General features: G+C 39.9%; 1 long non-coding RNA gene across 1 annotated transcript in view; it reads right to left on the reverse strand.

Moving 5' to 3' along the window:
• Positions 1-9,631, reverse strand: part of LOC115271224 — a 47,243-nt gene extending 37,612 nt beyond the window's left edge. Inside the window, exon 1 of the long non-coding RNA XR_003899829.1 lies at positions 9,557-9,631. This is a non-coding gene — a long non-coding RNA (uncharacterized LOC115271224). The remainder of the gene's footprint in view (positions 1-9,556) is intronic.
• Between the last annotated feature and the right edge of the window lie 350 nt (positions 9,632-9,981).

Genomic DNA, 9,981 nt, shown 5'->3' on the forward strand with positions numbered 1-9,981 from the left:
CAGGTGTACACAAAGCCTCACTCTGTAGCATACCATAACTACATGTTTATCACGTAAATTAACAGGGACAACAAAAGGAGACCAGTACAGCAGATACACAATTCTCTCACTCCAAAACAAAGTAAGAGGAGGCAATCAGGTGGACAAGACACATTTACTTCCCAGAGAGAAAATAAACTTTTGAAAAACAAATGCCCTGCGTCTGCTGAAGCACTTCAAAACAGAATATGGATTTACTACTTCCTGTTGACAGTTATGTTTTAAAATATTAAAATTTAAATATTGTATTTAATTATTTGTGTCTATGTAGAATCTTTTGTAATTTTACCCCAATGGCTTGGAAAAAATGTATGTTTTCTAAGTCCCCATAAGTCACGTATATTACCTTTCATTAGTATTGCATTTGTAACTGCAACAGCTTTTACAAAGAAAGTTTGTTTGTTTGTTTGTTTCTAAGAAACTGGCAAGCAAAATGTCAGTAGCAACAAAAATGTAACAGTAAAGAGAGCGGCAGCTAGTGGATGGTTGCAATCTAGACTAAAAAAACATAATTAATTAGTATACAACTTCCCCCCCTACACAAAAAAAAAGTTTGGTTTTTGACATGAAACAACTGTGGCAACATCGGCTCCCAGTCACACCAGCATCATACAGACTGGCCCTCTCTATATCAGTGGTTCTCAAACTTGTAGTCCATTAAGAGCTTTTTGGTGAGACATAGATCAGAAGATTTCAAAACATAAGGGAAGGCAGATCCATAAGAGGATCTCTCTTCCATTAAGTTGCCCACAAAATGAGAACTCACTACTCTAAACTAAAAACAATGAGTAGGAGGGTGGGCAGAGGGGACTCTATGGAGAACTCCACATTTTTGCATACCAAAGGCTGAAGTGGTGAGCAAAGTCACCAACAAAAGAAACTTAAAACTGGCAAGATTTCACATCTTTGTATTGTACTTAAACAATCAAATGAAGCAGCACTGCCACATGCTAATTTAAAGATGTGTACACAGAAATGGATTAGAATAGCTTTATTTAAAGTATTTGAAAATGCATTACCTTGCCATAAAAATCAAGCTCTAGGACTGACACACTGCCCAAGGAATTGACTTCTGCATTGCCATTTCCAAGATCCAAATTCTGTTTAACCAATTAATAGATTTCAAAGCCAGAAGGGACCTGCATGTTGCAGTCCATTAAATTTCACCCAGTTATCCATGTACTGATCCAAGTAACTTATGTTTGACTAAAGCATACCTTCCAGAAGGGCATCCAGAGTTGACCTGAAGTCATCAAGAGATTTCTAGGCCTAGTCTTTCTACATCAGGCCAGAAGGAGCTCAGAATGTGCACTCCTGGGGTGGCAGGAGCACCTCATGTTGTTCAAACAGCCACCCTTATAATCTGAAGGGAACCCATCCAGCCCTCAGCTGAAAATATGGTCACCGTGATAGGGAGAGATGAGAGGGTGGAATAAAGAGAGCCTCTGGTACCTCTCTAAGAGATGTGCAGAGGATACATAATTAGAGTGTGAATCACATTTATCTAACTGACTACATGCATAGCTTAATCAAGTGTCATAAAAATATAAAACTATCCCAGAAAATGAATTGGAAAAAAATTCTTCAAAGGAAAAAATACACTCTCTTTACCCAAAAACATCTCACTAAATCTTGTGTGTTGACTACAGATTTACTCTATCATACCTATCCGTCACCACAAAAATGTGACATTCCTATACAAAAACAAAGTATGTATCATTAGTGGTTTTGAATAGATTTCACATCCAGCAACATCTGCAAAGCAATAGATTTCACTTAACCAGACCTAAATCTTTTTTAACCACAAAACCAAGCAATAGATTAATTTCAAAATAGCACAGGTCAAATGTACTACCTTTCCACAATGATAAAAATAATAACTGCTTATGAACAAAGTTTACCACACTAGATTATTTCCTGCCCCCAAGCCCCTAAATTGCTATTTCACTCTGAAGATTAAATATGATACGAAAAAATAAGACATTCTACTTAGTATTGGTAATATGAATTAGAAGACATGCATGCAAGTAAGAGCTTCCAAATTGATTCATGCTACATTCAAATCTACTTCAACTTTTAAATTATGTTTCATAATTTTGTACCAAGTTTGCTAATTACCAAATTTTTGTTTTGTTTTGTTTTTAAACATTGACTCTTTCTATACAGTCATTCCCCACTTTGGGCCTGAAATTGGGTCAAAGTGCCGAATTTGACATTACAATCTGGAAATTATTGGAATGTTTAAATAAACAGGATAAAAACTGAGTAACTCATGAGGATGATTTTAGATGTCTACAAGGAACTGAATTAAGGTAACAGAGAATTGTATACATTGTGAGGTTTTACATCAAAAATTTAAAAGTCAACAAGTACTTGTTTACATTAAAATAATCTAGGTTTTTACACTAAGTGTAATAATAGTATTTCCCTCCTTGGAAAAGAAATTGATTTTTACAGAATCAGCATAACACCAAGCTCTATTGTGTGCAGGTCTTACATATCAGTTAACATGGACAGTTGGGGAAAGGATTGCTGTGAATGTATTAAAATAAGTGTGAGTTTTTATCTTTGCCTAAAGGGGGACACAATATTTTTAAAGTGTTAAATTAATCTTTCAGCACCATATTAAGGAACTTGCCTATGTTGCCTGTTTGTAAAGGTCTGCTTCTTATAAAGAAGCAACAAAATGGCTCACATAAGCTTATGGCTACTTAAAAAGTAGCAAAAGTTGCTGCTTGTCCAAATGGTTCATCATAATTCCAACCAATATATTTTTGATCATAGGCAGTAGACAATTTATCCTGAAGCCATGAAACACGCAGTCATCTTCTTGTACCATGAAGATGAGGGGGATTAGAGACCTCAGAGATTCAGCCAGAGGTTTTCAAGGAACATGAGGTCTGGACACTGAGGGGTTTTGCCTTATTTCTCTCTGAGGATACTTCCATGCTTTTTTACTCTCTGCCTATATCCTTTCTGAGACCATATCTGCAGGATCTACAATCTGTATTGATGGAGAAGGAGCTTGCCTAATTCAAGAAGAAAAATCCCACAAAGCCACTGATCTGATATTGCACACTGCAGGTCTGGGCCTGCTTCAGAGGAATTTGCCTTCATCCCAGTAAGTCTTGGGAAATTCTTGATACCATCCAAAACCACAGGCAGCACCAGTGTAATATGCTCACAGTGAGATACCCTACTTAACAAGCATGAACCACATTCTCTGCCAGCTTTGGTTTCAGAATGGATTCAAGATACAGTGCACTGGAATAATTTAACTAAAGTGACTGTAGCATGAATCATAGTAGCGAGGTCCTCATTGAAAAGAAAAAGGTCATAATGGGTCTTTTTATCCTCCTCCTATCTTTTGGCCATCAGATGAAAACTTTAATGTTCCATGACTCCCTTTAAAAAGTCCATCCTGAAACTTAGCATGTTAGAACAGAACATTAAAGGGGCACATCATTTTGATAAGAGAAAGACAAACTTCCCTTATGACATGTTTGGAAAAGATTTAAACAAAAGCAGGATTCTGCTCTTCTATTTCCACATTATACCAAAATATGTAAGATTCAACCAACCCCCAGGGAATATTCTCTAATCACACTGTATCACTCCATCGTGGGCATTGAGCACACTCCTGATTTACAAAGCAAAAGTAATTACTACAGTGCTGGAACTGGAAGTTCAATCAATTCTACTACCAAAAAAACAGCTAATGTGTTAAACAAGTTTTAGTTAAAAATCTCCACTATATTATCAGGAAAGAACAAAAACAACATATCCAAGACCTGAAAAAAAATTCAAAGGTAGACTGTTTTTGTCCTAAATTATCTGAATTCTCCATATAATCTGTATTCTCCAGATGTGTTTACAAAAATGGAGGAAGATTAGAATCACACAAATAGCACAGTGAAAAGTGACCAGAGGAAATGGGGAAAAAACTTAGGGAAAGACAGTTATACTTATCCAAAAACCACCAGAAAAATCCAACAAGCAAGTGAAAAAGCAAGAAACAAAAGATGACGGGGAGGATTATGTCCCTATTCCAAGACAATAAAGTTTTTTTTAAGATTTAGCTAACATTAAAATACTTACCACTAATTTCAGAGGGAAATACTACCTTAAAAGAATGATTTAGTTTTAAAAAGTAATTAGAAAGACAAGAAAAGGTTACAATTTAAGAGTACATTTTAGCACATCTTTCCAATGAGTCATCTTAAAAAGTTTCCTTGTACATTTCTGCTATTATGTAAAGTATTATTAGTATGAATGGGCATACCCTAAGCTTACAGGAAAAAGGTGAAAGTAAACATTTTAAGAGCACCCAACAGATACAAAGAACTCTTCAAAACATTTTTAAATAAATACAATATTAGGCCAAAAGAGATATTTTCAGCAAATGCTATGTTCCCTTTTGCGGACTTCCCTTAGCAAAGACAGATTTTTTATTTCTCCTTCACCAAACATAAGCCGTAGTACATCACATCTCATTTAGCTGAAGGTACACATCCAAAACTGCTCAAATCAGTCTGTAATTAGATGTACTACTGGATTCCTCACTGATATTAAGCTCTCATATAGCAGCATCTGTGAGCTTTCATCTCATATTAGTTATGAGATTCCATCCCACCCTGATGATGACCAATATTTTAAATCCAATATTTTAAAAAGTCTGATTTTTTAAAATAATTGTTCACTATGCCTTCTATAAGATATATATTTAAAAAAACAAAAACCTAAACAAACAAAGAACATCCTACCAAAATAAGACAATGCTCACACTTTTCCCTTTGGGGAGAGGATAACGGAATAAAAACATGTGACAGATGTTAGTCATGTCACTTAATGCAATATTGGATGGCAGTCAGATAATATAGTGATGAGCGCAGCATACGAACCTATATAGAATAGAATCTAAAATTCAAACATACTGACTACACCATCTTTGTTGTTTTAATCAGTGCAGTTTAACAGATACTTATTCTGATAAGCGATCCCATGTGTCACCTGATTGCAGCCTGTGTACCAGTTTGAAAATCTCTGTCCTACTGCATAACAAATCTTGTTTAGAGTGTTAGAAGTCCTACACTGGGCCTGTTACTCCCACCCCATATACACAGATACTAATCTTTTATTCCTATATACAGATTTTAGCAGTTCTTCAGCAATGCACACATTAGTCCATATGCCGCTTTATGGCCTTCTCCTTCCATTCTTTTACTTTTGAACACCCACTCCCTCGATATCTCCTGTTTCCATTCTCATTCTCCTCCTCCTCTCCCTTTTTCTATCCTAAGGCTGCTCCAATCTAGGATTTTGGAAGCCCACAACTTGCACTGTGCCAGGTTTTATAACCTTGAAACAACTGCACATAATAGGATATTCACCCCAAATGTTCTTAGACTACTCAAAGCATCAGTTCTTATTGAAGACAAAAGAATAAAACAAAAACTGATATATCTAAGCCAAGCCATTTCTTAGATATGACAATACAAAACACGGTTTGAAAATGTTCCCAAGAAGTGGAAATACCTCATTTTTAAACACCAAGACACCTTGTCCAATTTGCTTCAAATTTCACAGAAAAATTCAAATCTGATAAATTGCATGTGGAAGTTTCAGATGGATTGGTTTAGTTTTGGCAAAGTCAGAGCGGGTTGTCAAAAAGAACTCTCCAGAAAGACAGAGACTAGCATCTCTCAACAGTGATTCAAACATCACTTGGCATTTACGGACAGAAGCATTGTGCACATATTTTTTCCACTACTCCCTTTAGAAAAATAAGGCAATTGGTAAAGAGTCTCTTATAACATAAGGCTATTAAAATGCATTTCTATACTCATCCAATCATGAAATTATCCAAAAGTAAACAAACAACAGAAGATTAAAAAACAAAGGACCAATAAAACAAGGCAATTGTTAACTTCTTGTGAACCTGGAGAACACCTCCATCTGGCAAATTCTACAATGGCTATAAAGTTATCATACTAAGCAGAGTTTTTTAGTTTAAACAGCACTGTCTGGAATCTAGACATACCATCTTGTTCTGTAAGATCTGATGTTATCACAAGCTAGATTTTGTAAAGTCTAATCAGGTCAGTTGCCCTCTGAACCAGCCCCAGCACGTTGTTTTGTAATGGAGTTACACATGCTGCTGTAAAAGTCATCTTTCAGATGAGACATAAAACCAAGGTCCTGACCCCCTGTGTAGTTATTAATGGTCTCCTGGCACTCTTTATAAAAGCTGGAGTAGGGTCCTGGCTAACATCCAACTCTAGTAATAACATTCTACTTACCTACGATTACCCCTGCAGTTACAATGAGAAGATACTCTCCACTTCCTGTTCTAAACTGTCATGTAGTATTGTTGTGCACTGTTAAAGAGTTCCACATTTCATCTGAGATCTGCATTTCAGTGGTGCATTAATTTATCTGAGCATATAGTTTGTTAAGTACTTAGAGACCTTTTGGAATAAAAGGAGCTTTATATATGTGAGATAGTGTGCTTTCCTGTTCCTAAGACCTACACCTTATAATTACTAATACTATCATCCCATAATCTGCTGTCACTAACAGTATTGCAGGTGCCACCATTATACTCCTCCCCACTGCACCAAGAACCACCATAAAAAATGTATTTTCAAGTCTTCTGCCACATTGCTTTGGGGTGGCAATTTCCCCACATGAGCAACTATAGTGATCATATTTTTCCATAGGACATCATATTTTATCAGAGACAAGAGACACTACAGAAAGATGTAATCACTACAACCCGTAAAGCGAAGCATACACATGCATCTACCTTACAGGACAGGAAAATGCGTTTCCCTTAGTTCTGTAAAAGAGGAAAATTGATGATTATAAAGGTGCATTGAGTGGGAAGGAAGAAAAGGTGTTTAAGAATGATGGACGTTGGGGGAAAAGTGAAAGAAAAGAGGGCTGGAGTGTAGTGACCTCAGAAGAGAAAAGGATAAGGAAGATTAGAAGAATATGGCATAAGGCAGTGGCTCTCAACCTTTCCAAACAACTGTGACCTTTTCAGGGGTCTGATTTGTCTTGCATACTCCCAAGTTTCACCTCATTTAAAAACTGGTTGCTTACAAAATCAGACATAAAAATACAAAAAAGTGTCACAACACACTATTACTGAAAAGTTGCTTACTTTCTCATTTTTACCATATAATTATAAAATAAATCAATTGGAATATAAATATTGTACTTACATCTGAGAGTATAGTCTATAGAGCAGTATAAACAAGTCATTGTCTATATGAAATTTTAGTTTGTACTGACTTCAGTAGTGCTTTTTATATAGCTTGTTGTAAAATTAGGCAAGTATCTAGATGAGTTGATGTACCCCCTGGAAGACCTCTGTGTACCCCTCAAGGATACACGTATCCCTGGTTGCGAACCATTGGCATAAGGCACTGAGGGAGGGTGCAGGTGAGCAAACAAATGGTTTCAGCATGTAAATTTAGAATTTTTAAAAAATACATCTTATATCAGTAATTTTAGCATTACTTTGGGATTATTTAACAATTGACCAAAACTTTTGAACCTCAAAAAAAGGTTTTGGCTAACCCGGTATACATTATTTCTAATTTCCTCACACCTGTGCACTTCCTGGTTCTGAACCAGAAATAACAAAATATCAGTAGGAAAGGTTGATGTCTCAGTATTTCTGGCCTTACCAGAAGTACCGGAAAATACACAGGAAAGCATGTTCCTTAACTGTCTACCATTCATTTATACCTCACCCTTGATCAGAATATCCAAACATCTACAGATGCAAAGTTCCTCTAGAAAAAATAAATAAAATAATAGATAATAACTAATAATAAAATAAGGGCTGGTTCATACTTGTGACTAGGATGTGATAGAGTCTCAACATCTAAACCAACAACTATGTTAAATTTATATCTAGATATATCAGGGGTCTGCAACCTTTCAGAAGTGGTGTGCCGAGTCTTCATTTATTCACTCTAACTTAAGGTTTTGCGTGCCAGTAATACATTTTAACGTTTTTAGAAGGTCTCTTTCTATAAATCTATAATATATAGCTAAACTACTGTTGTATGTAAAGTAAATAAGGTTTTTAAAATGTTTAGGAAGCTTCATATAAAATTAAATTAAAATGCAGAGCCCCCTGGACCGGTGGCCAGGACCCGGGCAGTGTGAGTGCCACTGAAAATCAGCTCATGTGCCGCCTTCGGCACATGTGCCATAGGTTGCCTACCCTTGAGATATATTATCAATTCTTCATTTAAAGTATATAACTACCACACAGCAGGACTTTCTCAAACTGACACAATCTGAGTGAGGGAAACTGAAAAGGCACCATTAACACACTAGATCAAAAATCTTAAATCATGAATAAAACTCATGCGAGTCGATATAAGTTTACCAAGCTACATTGACAGTCAGTACGGAGATATTAATGTTATAGGTACTTCAGAAAAGCTTTAGCTACACATAATGAGTTATTAATGTATTTAGAATTTTGCTGCTCATAAGAGACATAGCTCCTTTCTGTGATTAAAGACAGCAGCAATCACACAGTCTCATAACAGCACCAGCTAGTACCATACAAAATAATATAATGTAAGGCACTGACAAAAACTGCAGTCAACAGAGTGGTCACAATTTCACTCCTTTTTACGGGTACAAGGCTCGAGATAAGGGGGTTTATAAAACCATAGAAAGCTGGTGCCTGCATGAGCTAAGAATCCCTCTGCCTACATTGTTCTGGGTCTGTATCATGTTTTCCCCTCTCTCGGGGAGGCGGACTCCAGTGAGTGAGATTAGAGAAGGCCTCTCTCGAGCCTGGCAGCGGCAGCTCTCACATTCACTCGCTCTCACAGAGAGTATTTCAGGGCCGGGTCACTATTTAGCAGGAAGGTGCACTGGAATTCCCGCAGGCGCAGTCTCTGCCGGTTTCACCCGAAACTCTCACACGCAGGTCACCAGCAGTGGGGTGGAGGGTGGTGTAGATGGCACCCCGACCCCTTCGCTGCACCCCAATCCCCCTTCTTCCCTCCCTGCACCCGCAAGGGGGCCGGCCATCAGCACTCCCCCGACGGAGGGGCTCAACCCACAGGGGCCCCGGGGCGTTCCAGCCTCTCCCTTGGGGCGTCCCCTGCCCGACGCTGCCTCCCGGGGGGCTTCCCTTAACCCTCCCAGCCGGCTTCCCTTAACCCTCCCAGCCCCTCCAGAGAGGCTCCTCACAGCCCCCCCATAGGCGCCCCTTCCCAGCCAGGGGGCGCCCCGCCGCCCCCGGGCGATTACTCCCCCCTTCCTCCCTTAAGGGGCTCTCCCCTCATGGCCCGGTGTGTGTGTGGGGGGGGTTAATGCTGCCCCTGCCATCCCCCGGTCTCCCGCCCCACCAGGGCCCCCGCCCGCCGAGCCGTGGGGCTGCTGCCTCCCCCGGGAGCCGCCGCTGCGGGAGGAGGGGAGGAGACAGCTAAGCCCGCGGGCCGGGCCCGGACGCGGGGGGACGGGCGTACCGCTCGCTCACCTGCCTGCCACGGCCAGTCACCCCCTCACGGCACAGCACGGCCAGCAGCCCCGCTCTGTGTACTCCGGAAACGGCGGCTCCTCAGCCGGGCGCCGGGGGGAGGGACCAGGCAGAGCGGGGCGGGGAACAGCCGGGGAGTGACGGGTGGGGAGGGGAAGAGAAAGGGGGGCTGTGGGGGAGATGGGGAAGGCAGCAAGGGGGCAGAGAGGGGAGATGGGGCTAATGGGAGGAGAGGAAGAAAGAGCAGCCAGAGTGGGGGGAGAGGGGGAGTCTGGCTTCATCTCCCCTCTCCTATCTCTCCCCCAATCTTTCTCCTTTCCAACACCTCTTTTCTCCTCTTTCCCGCTCCCCCTGCCTCTCCCTAGCTCTTTCCCTCTCCTCAGGAGAGGGCACTATGGGACCAGGCTGACCAGAGAGTGCACCCA

Source organism: Terrapene carolina, unplaced genomic scaffold (genome assembly GCF_002925995.2).
Source record: "Terrapene carolina triunguis isolate 2854851 unplaced genomic scaffold, T_m_triunguis-2.0 Scaffold130, whole genome shotgun sequence".
Lineage (NCBI taxonomy): Eukaryota > Metazoa > Chordata > Testudines > Emydidae > Terrapene > Terrapene triunguis.